The following is a 20,243-nucleotide window of genomic DNA, read 5'->3' as shown; positions in this document are numbered from 1 at the left end:
GGTTAGGAGAGGGAGTTAGATTCTCTGGAACTCTTATTCTCTGGAACTTGAGTTCTGCATGGTTGTGAGCCACCAGATGGGAACTGAACATAGGTCCTAGGCAAAAACAGTAAAAGTTCTTAACCTCCAAGCCACAGCCCCATAGAGTAGTTTTTTAATTTCTACTTTTTTAGTTTTTGCTTTTGTCTTTTGTTATGGTTTTTTTTTTTTTTTCAAGACAGGGTTTCTCTGTGGAACAGCCTTGGCTCAGCTCTGTAAATCGGGCTGGCCTTGAACTCACAGAGACCTATTTGCCTCTGCCTCCTGAGTACTGGGATTAAAAGGGTGCTCCACCACCGCCCAGCCTTGACTCCTGCTCTTTGAAAGGCATTGTATAAAATGGTTGAGGACACATTTATCTTAAAAAGACAACATCTCAAGAATAATTTTTAAAAAGCCAATGTCCCTTTTAAGTCTACCTCTGGTATCTGCATACCTCGCATTAAAGGTTTACATCTCCAAAGAGCCTTTTAGCCTTGGCCCTGTCTGGGAGCCGCTTCACCACAAAAAGAAGCCATGGCTCCTCATCGTGTCTTCCTACAAGCAACATTCTAGGCAGGCACAGCGACTGCTTGGGAGCCTGCAGTTTTGTTCGTTTTATATTCTGCCTCCGGCATGACCTGGGTTGACAGTCCCTTGGCCTCTGAGGCTATAGTCACAGCTCGGAAATGAGGCTGACAACCTGACTGGCCGCTCCGCTCCTTGGGTTGTCCTGAGATCTCAGGAGCTCACTCTGCACATTCTGCCTCTCATCGTCCTTGTCTTCAGTGAGCTGTAAGGAGGGGCAGGCTGCAGGCAAAACACGGAAGTCAGCCTGGATGTCTGGCTGGAGTCACTACAGAACAGTGTTATTTAATTTTTCTACTTCTTGCACTTCAATGGATATAACATTCACAATCCTCTGTAAGCTCATCAACCACAAAAACTTAATTAGATATCATATCTCCTTGGTTTAAAATAGTATTTAATTTTACATAATGTGTTCAGCCAAAATATTAAGATTCCCTAAACAGAAATGTTCCCTCTATTTTTTCCCTAGGGCTTCTCTTTCAATTTTTTTGTAGCTTTTAAAAAAATTATTCTCCTTAAAGTATGATTTCGGCAGTTTCCCTCTGTGAAACATCACCGGGTCCCCAGCCACCAGTACTTAATTGAAGATGTAATCCCCACTTAGTGACTATGCTGTCTCCCAGATACCAAGCGTGCAGGAGTAAATATTAACATTCCTGGTAAATGTGTGCTGCTTCTTATTCCTTTCCCCCCACAAATTGTCTTCTTGTTCCTCCGAGTATCATCTGAAGTGAGATTATATTAACTGTGCCTTATGTGGGGTTTGGCGTGATGGAGTTGAAATTAATGGGCAAATATCCTTTTCACTTACAGACTAAATGAGTACTCCATCTTTGAGCCATACCCAGGTGAGACAGAAAGTCGCAGGCAGAGGGACAAAGGCAGCTAAGAATGTTCGTGGAGGACCAAATGCAAGCACTCGGCAGCTTGATGAAAGGAAAGAAGAGGAGAGCAGAGGAGAGGAAAGGAGAGGGGAGGAGAAGGGAGGAGAGAGGAGAAGAAAAGAGAAGAGAAAAGAAAAGGAAAGATAAGAAAAGAAATTTTAGAATTAAGCCCTAGAACACAACAGTGTGGGATTACACAAAGTGACCCTGATTCCCTTCTTAAATGTTGCCAGAAGATCCCAACCTATTCAATCTCATCCTTTCCCTGTTCAGTTCCATTCTTGTGTTGACAAGGAAAACAGTCGCAGACCCACATAACTGAAAGTAGTAGTAAGGTCAAGTCCACGTGGAGACATTTCAGAGTTGACCGTGTAGTGATTTCACATATACAACCGTACAAGTCGATGGAACGTCCAATGCCCGCTAGAGTGTGCAATGATGGTCTCTTGGCACTCCCGTCCTTTCTCTGTACTGGGAGCCGTCAAACATCCCCCTCTTCTTCTCTATACAATGTGTAAGTTGTAAACTCTAGTCGCCCCGCTGTGCTGTAGGGGAGGATATTATGGTAAGTGAAACAAGCCAGGTAGAAACTTGTGAGGGAAGAGAGCGATTTCCCCCACAGCAAGGTTTACCGCTCCCTAAAGAAGCGTTTGTTTCCCCGAATTACAGCAGAGGGCAGTAGAGACTACCGCATGGCCAGGCTAGGTTCCATGAGGCTCAGCGGCCTCTGATTGTCCTGACCACAGGTCTCTGTCACCAGGAATGTTTGGTACCCAGAGATCACAAACATCTCACAAACGATTTCTCCCGGTCATTTTCCTAGTGTGCTGTGATTTTTCTGAGATATTGCTTTGGGGACACCGTCCTTCTCCTCCATATGTATGCAGCCGGTTCCACTGCGCATGTCCCCATTAGTGCTGACACATTTGTGCACATAGATGCGCATGTATCATTTTTTAATCAAAACTAGAAGGAGAAATTATTACATAACCACGATATCATTCCTACTGAGGGACCTGTCATGGGAATCCTGAGGGGCTTGGCGAACATCTGTTCAGCATCAGTCCCCCACGAAGAAATTATTCTTATGCTCATTTGAAAGACAGGTAAAGAAACGGTCAGACGGGTAAGACAACCAGGGGCAGATGAGAAAAGCACTCTTCTTCACTGACAGAAAGCTCGGGAGCCCAGCTTGCAGACGCTTCCAGGCTAGGAAGACATATAAGGATGGCACCAGCCAGGAGATCAGAAGAGCTCTCTCCTAGTGTGGCTTCTCTCCAGCAGCGTGAGCGAAGCTTCCAGGTCTCACCCTGTGCAGGCCCAGATCCTGCTGGCTGGGCCAGAAAGCATTTCTTATAGCTGTGTCTCAAGCGTAGAGATTCTGTCCTTAAGCTGAGAGCCCACTTGATGGGGCTTTCGGGGGACGGTATGTTCTGGGCCATCTTTTTGCAGAAGGTTCTAGAAATCTTTCAGGATAAAGCTCTTTGTTTGATCTAATTCTGCATTCTGAGGGTTTTGCTGTAGCAACCCTCAAAAACTCAGGTTTATGAAACCTGTATTTTGCTACAGGGTAACTCAGTGGCTCTGATTTACATAGTAACTATAGTAACTTATTCACCTCTATCTAGCGGTGGACTCTTAGAGTCGATCTAAGCCACACACCTGTTCTTTGTCTACTTGTTCTCTGTCCACTGTCTCAGCTGACTGGTGTCTGGGTGATGACCACCATCTCACCTAGGCCTTGTACCTAGATGAAGGATGCTGCTGGATGGTCCTCATTATTATAGCTGCAAGGCTCGGAGCAGTTCCTGGCCCTTTTCTTTGGCTTATGGGAGTCATCTTACATGGTTCCTGTGTCAACCATGGTGCTGGGAACTGTAAGAGCTGGTCTCAGGTGCAAGGAGCTAACTGTAAAGCCATTTCTGTCCTGGGTCTACTGTGTTCCATGGGCTTTGCCTTCTCCAGCCTGAAAAGATTCTGAAGTCTATTGAACCTCTTTCAAATCTGCTCCTCTGGCCCCTTATCCCTGAGGCTTGGGCTTTGAAATGCACGAGATTTTTCCCATCCTTCTACAGTGACAACCCTTCCCTGAGGCAAGGGTGCCACCTGGTCTTGATGACTGAAAAAGGATGGGGTGGGGGTGGGGGGTGGAGACAAGAAAACGTCAGGAAGAAAAAAAAAATCCATCGAAAATCATAAATATTATTTTAGCCCATGCATAATAAAATCAATTTAAAGTGAAATAAAAACAGGGAAGCCAGAACAAAGAATATGCAGTAGAAATAAAAAACCAAGTCCAGGGAACAAAAAAAAATCCTACAGTAGACATGGCTAACCAGTAATTATGCTTAGATTTGTCTCTGGGTTTCCTGGCTGTTGGCAGGAGGAGATGGGACAGTCACTTTATGCTCTTGTTTTCAAAACACAGAGAACACATGGGCTCATTACAACGTTTTCCTTTTGCTCTGAATTCAACAAGAATCACCACTTGAGACCTTATGGCAACCCCAGAGGGAAATGGTAACTTGTCATCAAGACTGAATTCCTAAGTGGCTCCTAAGACCTTGTCACTTCACACTGAAGCCAGAGCTCACAGCAGGGCTGCTCGGAGGGCTTGGTTTCCTGATAGTCTGCTTGCATGGTTTTCTTGTTTTAAATTTTACATCTTTAAGTATTAAATGTTTGGAATTGATGAAAAGCATGCACAGGAAACTAAAAGGGAGTTTGAGTGCACAGGAGGGGTTTAGGTACAGAATCTCCCCTGACTGAGGGATCAGATCTGAGTTCTCACCAGTGAACTCCCAAACCTCAGGTAGAAACGAACCCTCAAACCTAAGTCATTTCCTAGATCAGACGCATCCTCACACAGCGTCCTGTCCCTCCGTGCTGAGTGTACAGAGCCACCTTGGCATCATGACTCTTGCACTTGGACACCATTGTTAAATCAAATAGGCTTCCTCTTCGATAGCCAAGATGGCCATCAAGTAGCATATGCATTGTGGACACACTGCAAGACAAGGTTGTTTCCAGTGGGAAGCAATGGGATAGCATACTTAGAAAGGTGCACGGTTTAAAAGTTATGAAGTGTTTCTTTCTAGATCTTTCCATTTAATATTTTTTTATGTGCCTTGGTGGCTTTACTTGCATGTGTGTCTTTGTGAGGGCATTGGACCCCCTGGAATTGGAGTTACACACAGTTGTGAGCTGCCATCTGGGTTCTGGGAATTGAACCCAGGTCCTCTGGAAGAGCAATTAGTACTCTTTTTTTGTTATTTTTTTTCTTAAAGATTTATTTATTCATTTTATGTATATAAGTACACCATTGCTCTCTTCAGACACACCAGAAAAGGATATCAGATCCCATTGTAGATGGTTGTGAGCCACCATATGGGTGCTGGAAATTGAACTCAGGACCTCTGGAAGAGCAGTCAGTGCTCTTAACCACTGAACCATCTCTTCAGTCCCTCCATTTAATATTTTTGAACTATAAATGACTATAACTAACTAAAACTCTGGAAAGTAAAACCATTGAAAAAAAGAGTGGCTACTGGGCTGGAAAGATAGCTCAGTGGTTGACAGTGCTCTTGTAGGGGACAGTTCAGTTCCCAGAGCTCAGACCACAAGCACTTGTAACTCTTGGGGATCTGACACTCCTTTTGGATTCTTTGGCCATCCTCAGACATGTGCACATACAGAGAGACAAACCCCCATGCATACACACACACACACACACACACACACACACACACACACACACACACACACACACACTACATAGCTCTGGCTGTCCTGAAACTTATTCTGTCGACTAGGCTAGCCTTGAACTCACAAAGAGTCACTTACCTCTGTCTCCTCATCTGCTGGGATTAAAAGTGTGTATCCGTACACTCTGCCCACAACTTTTTTTTAAGGGTAGCTACCAGACTAGAGATGGCTCAGCTGTTAAAAGCAAGGCTCAAAACCAAAAGGGATAACTATCACAGTGAAAAACCTGTTACCTTTTCATGTCTCCAACCGTCCATCCTAGAAAAGTCAGGATACCAGCTCTTCCCCCAAGCTTCCAGAGTTGGTCAGTGCATTGTTATCTATGCAGGAGGCCCTCCCACATTGGTATGTAAATGTGCCATTCTGCATCTGGCTTTTCCCCTTTGCCATGGAGTTATAGATAGTTCCTATCAGACACTTTCTTAAATGGTTAACAGAGGATTTCCAGACATAGGTAATCTGTGTTATTAAATGAGTCCCTACTGAGATTCATTTAGGCCATTTGTTTGCAATCAATTGCTTTTTAAAATGATGGTGTAACGAGTTACCTGGTACACACTTCCGTTTACTAAAAACCTGAGTGTGAAATCATTTAAAGACAGCGAATATTTTCAATTAGGAAAGACATTGTCGGATTGTACTACAGAAAGCTGAACAATTATCTGTCCTGTCAACAGTATCTGAGAGTGTCTGTTTGGTCCCTTTTGCCAAGGCAGAATATAATCTTTTTGTTATTGTTGTTTTATCTTTATTTATCTCTTCTTGATTGCTGTCACTGCTCCATTTATAATGTTTAAAGCCACGGCCCTTCGGATTTGGTACCAGGCAGAACCCACTGCAATATCAAGGTGTGGAATCCCTTGTTCCGTTAGAAATTTCAAGACAGTAGCAGGTCTCTGAGCACTGGGGGCAGCCAAGGAGCTGGCCTTGCACACAGGGCGGAACAGCGAGGGAATGCCAAGGAATCATTAAAAATGACAAGCCTGAGACTTCCGTCAGGAGAGGAACACGCGGAAAGGACTGTCAAGACGTTCTTACTCACAGCTTGTCGCTCACAACATGGGGAACAGATGTGCTGTTTGGGCAGCTCAGTATACGGAGCTTGTGCACGCAGAAATTTTTAGTGAGGCCACAGGAACTTGCTATGGCGAGCGCTTAGTTCCATGTGGCTAAGCCCAGCTTGATGGATCAAAGGACTCTGGGTGCAAGCACTGTGTTAGGCCTGCGCTGCAGGCTAAGTGGGAGTCAGACACCCGTGCAAGCATCTTCCGGAGGGGTCGCGAACCTCCCGCGGGTTTCCGAGAAGTTGGAACAGCCTGTCAGCGGGGCAAGGCACCAGGGTTTAATCCTCCAGCTCTCCGCCCAGCTTGGTAGAGGGAGAGGAGCACCCGCCCATAAGCCTTGGAGTTCCCAGCCCACAGAGTTTGGGCAAAGGAGTTGGGGTTCAGATCGCCAAGGGTAGATTCGAGTGGGAAGTGAGGGACCCAAAAAGCTCTGTCTGGATCGCGGGGGTGGGGGTGGGGGAGGGAAGAGGGGAACCTGAGGAGCGGACCTGGGAGGGGCAGGCAAGAAGTCTGAGTCCAGGACTGAACTGGAGTCAGGCTTGGGAGAGGGGATTAATAGGGCTGTTCTGGATCCTACACTCACACCACAGTGTCTGAAAGGGTTGCAAACATCCCTCCAGACAGCACCCTCAGCTCAGACCCACTGAACAGGGTGTGTCCTACGTCTTGCAAGGGACACATCTCCTGGCTTCGGTTGCTTTGGCAGCGGAGTGGGCTCTCACGGTTGCCCAGTGTGACCCACGTAGGATTCAACCGTGCACGATGCAGGCCCAGGAAGGACTCCACATCCACCTACCTGACCTGAACTGCAGTTACTTTGGCAGTTTCAAGGGACTCACAGGTCTGGTCCAAGGTGGAGGGGCCAAAGCTGATATTGACCTTCTTGCTGGCAGAGTCAGGACATCGATAGGGCAAAAGACAGCACCAGAATATGCGTTCCATCTTCTGTTCTCCCTTCTAAAAGGAGAGCATGTATTAATGGGTGTCCCTGCCTGGCCTTACCTAGCCCTCACCACCTCTCAGAACTTCTAAAAGCCACCTAGGGTGGATTAGGTTTTAACCCTCTCAATACTTCAGTGTGCACTTTGGAGGAGAGGAGAGGAGCCCTGCTAAAACCCAGCTTGTGTGCATGTATGTGTGTGGTGTTGGTGGTGTAGCCCCAGGGCTTGGGCATCCAGCAATCTGCCAGATTTCTTTTGCAATATTTTGCAAATAGGCCATATATTACACACAACTTTGGAGGTACAGCTCCTGGGATTTCCCCCCATAATTATAGTTTCTCTTTTGAGGCAAAACACTTGTAGCCTCCTGAGGACTCAAAAGCCCTCTTCTTTTTTCTTTACTTTTTTCTTTTTCTTTCTTTCTTTTTTTTTTTTTTTTTTTTTTTTTTTTTTTTTTTTGCCAGGCACAGTGGTATACATCTGTAATCCCAGCACTCAGGAGACTGGGGACTGGACAATGAGCACAAGTTATGCTACAAGTGGTGCTATATATTGAGACTCTTATAAAACCGTAAGCCAAGCAACCGAAAGCACTGCCAGGCATAGCAAGCCATTGGCATCTAGATCCCCACTCTACCACTAGGCTCCACCAGAAAAGCCCTTTGTAGTCAGAACCTACAGCCTGTCCTGTCTCCCACTCCCACCAGCCTCCTACCTGCCCTTTTGTGAGAGTTAAGCCATTTTTTGGACTTTTCCTCAAAGAAACTATTAGACACTAGAATTAAATGTAACTTCTTTTTTTTTTTATTGCTATTTATATTCAACTATGTGCTAGTGTGTCTGTATGTGGGTATGAGTGTGTGGTGCCCAAGGAGGCCAGAAGCGAGCATTGGGTCCCCTGGAACTGGAGGTACAGGTGGTTGTGAATCATCTGATGTGGGTGCTGGGAACTGAACATTGGTCCTCTGCAAGTGCAGCTAACTGTGAGCCATCTTTCCTGACCCACAAATGATTTAAACAACAGCAACCACAACATTATCACCATCAACAACAAAAACAATGTTTCAGTCAGGCACTGGTGGTTCATACACTTAATCCCCCAGCACTCCAGGAAGAAGAGGCAGGTGGATCTTTGAGTGTGAGGCCAGCCTGGTCTACAGAGTGAGTTCCAGGACAGCCAGGGCTACACAGAGAAACCCTGTCTCAAAATAAATAAATAAATAGATAGATAGATAGATAGATAGATAGATAAAGAAAAAAACACCAAAACAAGCAAACAAACCCAAACCAAAAACCTTCTATGTTCCTAGGGGGATAGAGAGGTGGCTTAGCAGTTAACAGCACTGGCTGCTCTCCCAGAGGACACAAGTTTGATTCTCAGCACCTACATGGCAGCTGACAAATATCTGTAACTCCAGTCCTGAGGGATTCAACAACCCCTCCAGGACTTTGAGGGTATTACATGCATACATGCAGGCAAAACACCCAAACACAAAACAATAAAAAAAAAAAAAAAGTGTTCCTGGTAATCATGAAACATTGAATATGTGAAAGGAATTAAATAAAATAAATATATGTGTGTGTCTAGCGTCTCTAACATCCTTAGCATCTGACATGTCTGTCTCCAAAACACTTAAAAACAAGTTTGCTGCAGTGTGAGGCCCGTTTGTTCTCAGGAGCTAGATGCACACAGCACAACAGAGTGGGCGATCCTCTTCCACGGTTGGCTCTCCTTCCTGGCCAGAGGTTCATCCACTGCAATCATCTTTGGCCTTCTCTGGAGCCAGGTGACAAGTTCAAGGTCAAGATATCTGAAAGAGGCTGCTGAAGGGAGGTGGACAGAGAGGAGTGTGGGCAGGTGGGCTGGTGCGTCTTCCAGGACTTCCGGCACACGTTACTACCATTTCCTGTTTTGTTTTTCCAACGTTGACAGGAGTCGGCTAGGAAGTATACCCAGACTGGCGTCCCTGGCTCTCTTTTGCTCATTCAAAGTCTTCTTCAAAAGGACTTGTGTGATTAGCTTCTTCTCCTCGGGGCTCCAGGCTCGGCTCTACAGCTACACGCAAGTATACCTGTAGAGATATTCCACAGGTGTGTGGGATATCGGATTATGCTTTCAGTTGTATTTATCAGCACTACAAACTGCCCGGAGGAAATGCTAACGGGAACATGTAACTCGAGTGTTGTCATATTACAGAAGCAAAGGCTATACACTCCGTAGTGGACAGTGACCAGCTCCAGGTCACCACATTACCAGGTGGCAGCACTGGGCTTCAGTCTCACCTCTGCCTCCCAGTTAGGAGCCTCTTGAGTGTCAGGTGGTCTGGGCCCTGCATTACACTGTTTCAGTGTCCTTGTCTGTCCCTCAGACCTGCCACCCCCTTTCATTCAGGCTCCAGGGTCCGCTTTCTTTAGGAGCTTCTAGAACCTGTTGCACAGCCTGGGTCCAGTGATCCTGCTTCCAAGCCTGTTCTTTGTGGCCACAACAGAGACTTGCCTAGAGAAATAATTTTCCCTTCTCTCTCTCACTCTGTTCCTCTCTCTCTCTCTCTCTCTCTCTCTCTCTCTCTCTCTCTCTCTCTCTCTCTCTCTTTTTCTGGGACAGGATTTCATGAACTCACAGAGACCACCCATCTCTTTCTCCCGAGTGCTGGGATTAAAGGTGTATGCCCGGCTCTTGCCTAGAAAGTTTCACACCTCTCCACACTCCAGGCTTAAAATCTATCAGTCACCACTATTGCACACAAGAGGGCCCTCTGACCCCTGGACTCAGTCCTTGCTGAGTGTACCCTTTCTCACTGCTGACATGGCCCTTATACCCAGTTTCTGTCCCCTCCCCCCTCCTGTCTCACTTTCCCTTCCAGGGCACCAGCATTGTTGGCAGTAAACCTCTATGACCATCCTTTCTCTTGAGCCTTGTCCCTGGACTTCCTGTTCTCTTGGTCAACATCTATCTTCCATGCCTTACTGAAGCTCTCCACTGTGGAGGTAGCATGTATGTATGTGAGTATATATGTGTGTTCCTTTTCTTTCCTCTTTAAGGATTTATTGATTTTTAATTTATGTCTGTCTTAGTTACTTTTCTATCTCTATAATAAGACACCGAGACTAAGGCAACTCAGAAGAAACAACTCATTGGGCTGACGGTTTCAGAGGGTGAGTCCAAGACCCTCATGGTGGGAACAGGACAGCAGGCAGGCAGTGGCACTGGGGATGTAGCTGAGAGCTTACATCTTGATCCATAAGTCTGAGAGAGAAAGAGAGAAAGAGAGAGAGAGAGAGAGAGAGAGAGAGAGAGAGAGAGACAGAGACAGAGACAGAGAGAGACAGAGAGAGAGCGCTAACTCAGAATAGCAGGGGCTTTTGAAACTTCAAAGCTCACCCTTAGTGACACATCTCCTCCAACAGACTATCTCTCTTAATCCTTTCCATTCAAGCCACCACGATGTGTCTGCATGGCTGCATGTGCATCATGGGTATACATGGTATCTGCAAAGGTCAGAAGAGAGAATGAGATCCCTTGAACCTAGAGTTACAGCCGTGAGCTGTCATGTTGGTGCTGGGAAATGAACCTGGGTCTTCTACAAGAGCAGCAAGTGCTGGTAACTGCTGAGCTATCTCTCCAGCCCTACTGTATGGGGCCCTGCCTCTGTAACCTAAGATTTTACGGGCACTAAGCTGGCACTCTCTCACTACAAGTCCAGCCCTCTTCTTTATAACTAGTTGTAACAATCGAATGTATTTATGGGGTAGGATGTGACATTTTAACAAATGCATGCATGCTAAATGAGCAAATACACACGCCTGTCACTTTATCTACTCACTTTTCCTCTGTGGTGAAAACATTTGAAATCTCCTCCTTTACAACTTTGAAATGTAAATATTCCAATTCAACTGCAGTCCTCCTGCTGTGAATGCAGCACTCCAGCTGTCTTACTGTCAGGATGGCAGCCATTCCCCATTCCCAGTTGTGGTACCCACCAACTCACTTTACTTCCTTGAGTTCAGCTGAGGTCACTCAGCATCTCTTTCCCCCGTGTTACGCTTAGCCATTTAACACAGTACCCTTCAGGTGCACTCATGCTGTCATAAGTGACAGGATTGCCTTCCCTTTCAAGGCTCAGCAGTATTCCACCATTTTCATTCACTACATCTTCTCCGTCATGCCTTTCCATTCATGAGGTTGCTTCCTGGGAAGTCTGCTGCAATGAGCATGGGGTCCCATCACCCTTCACCCATGGAACTAGCGATGGAAGCGGGTCCTTGTGCATTGGAGGCTGCCTCTCTAATGCTGAGCTAAAGCTATGTCCCCAAGAAGGGCTGTTCTAGAAGGTCACAGGGAGAAGGGGGAAATGTGTTTTTGACTCTGAGCCTTTGATATTTATGACTGGTCCTCTCTCTGTAGAAGGTTCCAGATGCTGCCCTTTCCCTTCCTCTTTCAGATGAGCTTTCACTGCAGATTCTGGTGGAGGAAGATCTAGCCCAAAGGCCCTGAGTCATCCAGCTGCCTGCTGTTGTTACAAGGCCCTTTTGTGCCTGGCTCACCAAGTGGTCCAAGCTGGAGTCAGCTCTCAGGCTTCTGCCTGAACTCACCTGGCTTGTGTCACCCGTCTACAGTGTGGCCACAGAGGCTGAGGAGCGGCCATACTTAACAAGGATCTCAATGTGTTCATTACTGGAAAAGCTATTGGTGTTGACATGTAGGAACATCCATTTTAATTATGGCAAAGGGCCTCCTTATTAATTATTTAGATCCAAGAGAAAATAATACATTGAAAACAGGAGAGAAAATTTGGCTCTCTTCTGCCTGGAGAATGTTGACACTGTGGTATGTGCTCACAAATATGCACAGTACATATACTTGAAATACACAAACACTGACATCCACATGGCCCGTTGACTCTGGTCCTCTAGCATCTAAGAATACTGTCATTTAAAGGGGATGAAGCAGCTGAGATGACAATGCTGGCTGTGTGTCAGAACAAGCTGCAGACAATCTTGCTCTTAGACATCTGGAAACCCAGTTCAAGTAACCGGTCCCTTTCCTGAACTCTGAGCACTCTGCAGACCTAGGGAAGACATGATGAAGACAGGAAATTCTGCTAATCATTCAAGGCAAAAAAAACAAAAAAACAAAAACCTCCCTTCAACCCCCCCCCAAAACCAAAACAAACAAACAAACAAATAAAACCAAAAGAACAAAAACCACCTTGGGCACTACCCCAGGTGCTTAACTGAGTCTTCCCTAATGCTTTGCTCAGTGGCACAGCCACTCATGAACTCATGTTCCTAGTCTCTATTATTCTTGGTTCTGAAAATCTAAAGCAAATGTAGTTCATTTTAAAATTCCAGAACTGGCCAGGCAATGGTGGTCCAGGCATGGGGGCCTTTAATCCTTTTTTTTTTTTTTTTTTTTGGTTTTTGGAGACAGGGTTTCTCTGTGTAGCCCTGGCTGTCCTGGAGCTCACTCTGTAGACCAGGCTGGCCTCAAACTCAGAAATCCGCCTACCTCTGCCTCCCAAGTGCTGGGATTAAAGGCTTGAGCCACCACCGCCCCAGCCCCGGCTGGGGCCTTTAATCCTAGCACTCAGGAGACAGAGGCAGGTGGGCCATTGTGAGTTTGAGGCCAGCCTGATCTATAGAAATCCAGGACAGCCAGGGCAGAGAAACCCTGTCTCCAAAAACCAAAACAAACAAACAAACCAAATAAACAAACAAATAAAAAAAATTATTAAGCCCTGAACTAAAAAAGGCACAAATGTAGTATGGAGGTTCAGGAAGGCCTGGTTCTGTCTACAGCTGTTTCTTTATTCTTTTTAAATTAGTGAAAAAAAGAAAGAAAGAAAGAAAGAAAGAAAGAAAGAAAGAAAGAAAAGAAAAGAAATAGTGAAACAACAAAAACAAACAAACAAACAAAAAAAAACAACCAGTTCTTGGTATCCAAAAAAATCCACCATGACTAGATAGTAGCCCAGGCATAGCAGTTACCTAACATGCACAGGGCCCTTGCTCATCCCCACACCAAAAGCAACAACAACAAAACCAGGAATCACACAAAGAAAGCTGCAGCATCCAGTGGGAGGATCCTGGATGTTTTCTTTTGTCCTTATTACCCATCAGCATCCCGCACATTTTGTAACTCATGATTTTTTTTATATAAAGATGTATTTATTTATTTTATGTATGTGAGTACACCGTAGCTGTCTTCAGACACACCAGAAGAGGGCATCGGATCCCATTACGGATGGTTGTGAGCCACTATGTGGTTGCTAGGAATTGAACTCAGGACCTCTGGAAGAGCAGTTGGTGACCTTAACCACTGAGCCATCTCTCCAGCCCTTAACTAGTGATTTAATGAGAATATATTCATGCCCAGCATCTGTTGCCCTTGTTGAGAGATAGGTCCCAGATTCGATTCTCAGCTTCCACATGGAGTAGGACTCACAGTCACCTTTAACTTCAGCCCCAGGGGATGTGACACAGGGCACCAGTGTTCCTGTTTACTGTTTACAAACCCTCACCCAGATGCAGGCACATAATATATATAGTAGAAAAAAAAAAAAAAATATATATATATATATATATATATATATATATATATATATATATATATGATAGAAAATAACAGAAAATAGTGCTCAAAAAATTTACTCCAAGCTGGGCATGGTGACACACACTTTTAATCTCAGCACTCAGGAGGCAGAGGCAGGCAGATCTCTGTGAGTTCAAAGATAGCTTGGTTGACAGAGAGAGTTCCAGGACAGCCAGGAGAAACCATGTTAAGAGAAACCATGTCTCAGGAAAAACAAAAACAAAAACAAAAACTTCAAAAATAAATTCTTGGGCTTCCAAAAAATCTTCAGTGATTTTTCTTTCTTTCTCACAGTTCATGAAGTGAGAATTATCTTCCATACCAGGACTTTTCCCTCAGCTGTCACTGTGGAACTTCAGTTTCCTGCTTGTTGTTGCCAAGTTTGTCCTGTGTCCTCCTAGTTTTCCCCACAGAGCATGTGTGTGTGTGTGTGTGTGTGTGTGTGTGTGTGGTGTGGTATGTGTGGTATGTGTGTGTATGTGTGTGTGTGTTGTGTGTGTGTTTTAATGGCATGTAATGTGCAAGCTGTTTTGCAACTAAACCATCCCACCACCTGGGACATATGTCCCCAGTGTTTTAAGCTGCCATGGAATGACTGATTTTTGAATAACTTGACTCAAAGAGATAGGCAAATGGTCACCTCTGGTTTCCCACTCTTGCAGCAACTGCTAAGGTGACCTTATAGGAATGTGTAGCTTTGGACACTGGCATTCCTAAAAAGTGTTTTTATTTATTTATTTACTTACTTACTTTTAATGAGGTGAAACTCAGGTCACATCAGGCCAGGTGCATTCCTGTAATCTCAGCACTCAGCACTCTCGGGAAACTGAGGCAAGAGAGTAATGAGCGCCAGCCAGGCATTGGAGACTAAATCAACATTCAAGTTTTAGTGCATGGCCTTTGTGCCTCTATGACTCTGCACAGCCATCACTAAGTATCAAGTTTCGTAATCTTTGTCACCTAGAAGATGCCCTCTGCACGTTAGGTAACTAGTCCCTGTTTGCCCCTTGCCTGTCTCTCTGTTGATACCACTCTCCCATCCGTACCTATGGATCTACCCATCCAGGACATTTCACACATGTGTCATCATACCACGTGTGTCCCTCTATGTGTGCCTTCTTTCATTTTAAGGTCCTTTCATGCCTTGGTCCTATATTCCTTATTTATTGCCAAGTAATAGTCTATTGCATGGGTGTTTTTTTTTTTTTTTCATTCTTGAAAAGCAGGGTGGTAGAGGGGAGACTCTTAGGCCCTCCCCAGGGTAGCCCTTGTCTTAGGTATTGAGTTTGTCTTTCTAGAAGTAACCCAAACTGTTTTGTCACATAGCCTGGAACAGTTCTTTCCAAGAACTTTTGCTGGTCTTGTTTTTTCTTTTTAATCAAGAGTTGAATAAAGGAGCCACCGGTCTTCAAGCGCCTCACGAGATGCAGTGTCTTGAGTTGGGGAGAATTTTAGGAAAGTCAGCGACTTGGTCAGTTTTTATTATGTGTGTTAAAAATGAACCAGCTTGCTGTACAAAGGATTCTCATAGCTCCTGAGACCTGACCCTCGGGGGCTGGAAACTGGTGACTGTAATAACCTCTTAAACCTCAGCTAGTGGGTATGTGCTATGCTGGCCCCAAGTTCCTGCAGCTGCCAGGGTTGGTAGTTTTCCTGGCCACACTGCAAAGCTTCACTATTTTTCATTTCTTTTTTCCTTTGCCCCCCCCCCCCCCCACAACAAAGCCTTCTAAATCTGCCTACTATGTGCCAGACAGTGATCTCATGAAGGCAGGAAAGAATCCCTGTACTTCCCAGATCATTCCACACCAAGAAAGGTGTGGACTTGAAGATACAACCCTGCCAATAGGAAGAACCAGTTGCTTGACTCAGTGCCCCCATTTGCACCTGCACTTAGCAGAGTGATGAGGAAGGCTTGCAGCACACAGCCAGATGTCAGGGTTGCATCTCAGGAGGCCTGTCACACACTGGGCTCAAACCCTCCCCACTGCCCTGCTGTACAACCTTAGGTCCTGAGCTGAGCCTTCGGATTTTTTGTCCTGCTGCCAGATGAGGAAACCATAATCTCCATGCCCTGGGGTGAAAACTCTCTCTCTCTCTCTCTCTCTCTCTCTCTCTCTCTCTCTCTCTCTCTCTGTGTGTGTGTGTGTGTGTGTGTGTGCTTTCAAGAGTGAGCATATGTACCTAGGTGTGTGTGCAGACAACAGATAGCTCAAGAAGCATCAGGAAGCCTTTGCCCGAGTCTCCATCTGTCCAGTTTTCTGTGGCTTTTGATATAACAACAGCCGGGCCTCTTTCTCAAAGTTCTGGTCCCAGTTCTGACTAAAGATTACTGGTGCCCCAGAAAGTGCCTGCACGGTCCTCTCCAGCTTTGCAGAGCACTAGCTACTATTGGCACCCTACTGCCAGGTCTGGAGGCTTTCTCCCTGGCTTGTGCTCCCTGTCCAGCATCCTGCTCCCAGTCTCTAGAGCCCCTGCAGAGTCGGGGAAATCACTCTGACCGCCCACGGAAGGCATGGCCGCTGCAAAACCCTCTGGACAAATCCAGCCCGAAGCTGATCAGATCTGTTCTGTTAGAATTTTCTTACGGCATCATAAATCTTTTATTAACGTTTGGTATTATACTAATTAAAACTGTTCTCTGTATGTATTATTAATTTCCCTAGCACTTCTTGCTGGGGTGACGTTTTTAGCCAGCTAAGCAGAATGTAGCCCAGTAAATAAGAAGAAACTCATTTCCAGACAATTAGCCTTGCAGAAAAATAAGTTGGTTAATGGAAGGCATGATGATTACAAATTTTACCTAAATAAACAGGGTTTCTAAATGGCGACTCTTGGAGCTAAGTAAACAGATTGGGGTGGTAATGTCCTAAGCAATACTTAAATGTAACTGTTTAATAAATTGGTAAATTACTCATTTCATCTTAGAACAAAATGGTAATACTGTAGTAATAACCTAGTATATATCCCGTAAATATGAGACATTATCACTTTAGCTCTGAAGAAATCACCACAGTGATATGTCAGCATTGATCTAAAACTGCAGCATTTTATCTCAAGTTTATTACCCATTTTTGAGAATCGCTGAGATTTTCAGAACATAATAGCAATAAAAGAAGAATTTAAAAAGCGCTTTAATGTGCATAAGTTAATCAGAGGTATCCTCGGGGGGAAAAGGAAATTTGGTAAAACATGAATTATAAGCATCATTTAAACTTACTTTGGACACTAGAGATAATAAATGGCACCATAATTTAGAAATAGCTTTTAACATCAATGACGGTAAGTACCACTTTACTGTTCATAAGAATTGCAGAGCAATGGTGCTGAAGCCAATTTTATTAGCCATTTTTTTCTTTATAAAAGCAATCCAGCTCTTTCCACAACTGAGGAGACAGGAGCAAGAGTTACGCGCTAATATGCAAAATGCATTTAAGTTTTTTGAAATAGAGAATAATAAATTGTGCCAAAAGATAGAGTCTGGAGACAAATGAATGATCATTTAAAAAGAATAAGGCGCTCTCAGAGTTTACATATTTGGGGAAACTTGATAAAAAAAAAAAAAAAGGAGCCAACAAATTGTTCATACATTTTTCCATTTGCTGGAGCATGAGAGTGTGCTTTCAAAGCCCGGAGATGAAGCCATAAATCCCAGCGGTTGGGAGATGCTACAACAGGAATATATTTCTGTAAATTGTCACCACTGACAAATTGCTTTTAAACGACATGCAGGTTCAACATCTTCTCCAGGAAACACACGACCTTCTTACAGGGTAGCCATAGACCTGAGTGCAGGCAGCCAGCTCATGGGTTGGATCTCCTACTCTGGGTGGCATGTCTCGGACACTCCAAGAGCCACCCATTAAGGGCACAGCCCTTGGCTGATCATCACAGAGCCTTGGTAATAGGCTGGAACAGTTCACAGCCTGGCTGGCAGAAACTGGTGGGTTTTTTTGTTTTGTTTTGTTTTGTTTTGTTTTTTTTGTTTTTGAAGTAAGAAATCCAAGTTATCAGGCTAGACCCTGCCCTCCAGGATTTAATAACTCCAGGTTCAAGGCCTTTGGCTTTTCCACCTGATGAATTTGAGGACCCACAAAGCAATCCATCTTTCTTGATCTCAAAAATCTCAGATGTATTTGGGTAACATAGATGCCAACTTCCTCAGCTTTGGGCATGACTTGTATAAAATGCCTGGAGACCTCATCAAAGAAGCCCCTGATGGAGGTGGGTGGGGAAGATTCCAGAAAGGGCATCGAGGGATGAAAGGAGGAGAGAGCAAAGGGAGGAGAGGAGGGGAGGAAATAAGGAGGAAGAAAGGAAGAAGAAAAGGGAGCAGAGAGAAGGCGAGGAAGAGGGAAGAAAGGGGAGGGGTGGGGGAGGGAATGGGAGCGGGGCGGGGTGGGGTGGGGGTGGGGTGGGGTTGGGGTGGGGAGGGAGGCAGCAAAAGGCCCAGCTGTGCAGTCTCGACAGCCCGGTCCATCCGGACCCTGATATCTCGGGTTCCTTCTCCTCTCCAGACACTTCCTATTCCCTCCCTCAAGGAGAGTCCAGTAGAAGCTTGTAGGGGAGCTATGCTTTGTCTGGGAAGGACCCACCCCACTGCTGCAGCTGCTTCTTCCGGAGAGCCTAACTGGATCGAAGACTTCAAATCTGACTTTAAAAGGGACTGGGGATTTAGATGGGTGAGCGCAGGCTTCAGTTTTCAGACCTTGGGCAAACGGGCAGGATTGTTCCCCGGTTTGTAAAGTAGACTTTAGGCCTTTGTAAGATTATTGTGTGATCTTGAGCCCACAGCTCAGCACACAGTAGGCGCTTAGCACACATTAGTTTTCTTCTCTGGAGTCAAAGCTGCTGGATTACAACCCGTGTTCTGTTCTATTTGATATCAGGAAGTTTTTAATATCCTGAAACCCTACGTTTCTGTTCTTCGAAATGAAATATTAATGTCTGCTGAGTTCCTAGGCTAGCTCCAAGGGTAATGCATACGATGCTTAGGTTAAAAGCTGAGTCTATTCCCTGGCACACAGTAGGTACTCTCTCTATAAATGCCATTTACTGTTACTATTATTGCTCAGTAAGCATGCACTGAGCGCCTCCAGTGTGCTAAAGGTCAGCAACCAAAAAGAACAAACCACAGAGGGCACCAGGACCAAAGCTTCTTTCCCTTAGAATAATCTGGATTTTGAAATGTCAATCAACAATCCATTCTGGAAGGTCATCATCTTCCAGGGAGATGCTATGCACGGGAGGCTGAGACAAATGATGGTTCTAGCCTTGGGCACACAAAGGTCTGAATTCCCACTGTCTACCCCACGTGGCTGTGAGTCTAGCTAACTCTGCTTCCCTTTCTCTACGAGCACAGCAGAAGGCCTTTGGTGTGAGAAGTCACCTGCTAGTTAATAACTGTCACAGTAAAGTTGTCCTGACTGCAGACGAATAGGACAGAGCTCAGTACAAGACAACTTATTCTCCTGAATAGTAAAGCTGACCTTTGAAACCAGGGCCTGGAAAGAGCCCTGTGTGTGTTCCAGGGGTCAGTGACTGACTCAACTCTTTCTTAGACCCAGAAGGAAAGAAAGGTCTGGGCTTGAGGCCTCCACCTGTGGCATCCAAACTTACAAGGGTCCGCCAGAGCCTGGCTTTAGCTGGGGTAGGAGGAGTGGGCCAGGGAGTGGCGGTCCCTCAGCTCCCTCAAACCTTAAGAAGTTCCATCAGCTTTTAAGAGCCTCTAAAGAGAGCAATAGGCCGTAGTAACCATAGCCCAGGATAATGTTTACAAACAGACCCGCACTTTCTGGTTTATATCCCTGCTTAAAGATAATGATATTCAAGGCGGCCAGAATTCCCTTTGGCAGGCACACAAAGACTTCGGTTTTAATAACAAGGAGGTCTGAGGCCCCTCAAGCGTAAAGCTGGTGAAATGGGGTTATCTGGCTTCCATTAATGTCCTGGCACCAGCAGGGCTCTGGGATGCGGTTGTGCCCCTCAGACCCTCAGTTTTCTCATCTGCAAAATGGGGGCTATATACAGCAAATTGGGGGTTATATACCTCCTAGGCCATCTGAGGGCTAGTCAGATGGCACAGGCACCGTCAACGCAGCTACTGCTGGGCATCCACCATGCCAGGGTACAGGTGGCTGCAATTCTGAAGGGGCTCTCAGAGCTGAGAACTGGCGTGATGCCATCCTTGCTCGAATCCCCCCTTACTCCCCCGCCCCAAACGAACTGAAACTGGAGGCGTTAATAAAGTCCACCCTTGCCCGGGGGCTCACAGGTCCTCCCGGGGTTGGGTTTCCTTTTTGCTTTCCCCACCCCCATCTTCCTTAGCTTCACTCGGCCCTAGGAACAAAAGTGCCCCAGCTGTGGTGCCCAAGCAGCAGATGCGAAC

The sequence above is a fragment of the Arvicanthis niloticus genome, chromosome 6, assembly GCF_011762505.2.
Source record: "Arvicanthis niloticus isolate mArvNil1 chromosome 6, mArvNil1.pat.X, whole genome shotgun sequence".
NCBI classification, from domain to species: Eukaryota; Metazoa; Chordata; class Mammalia; order Rodentia; family Muridae; genus Arvicanthis; species Arvicanthis niloticus.
This window is presented reverse-complemented; position numbering follows the sequence as displayed.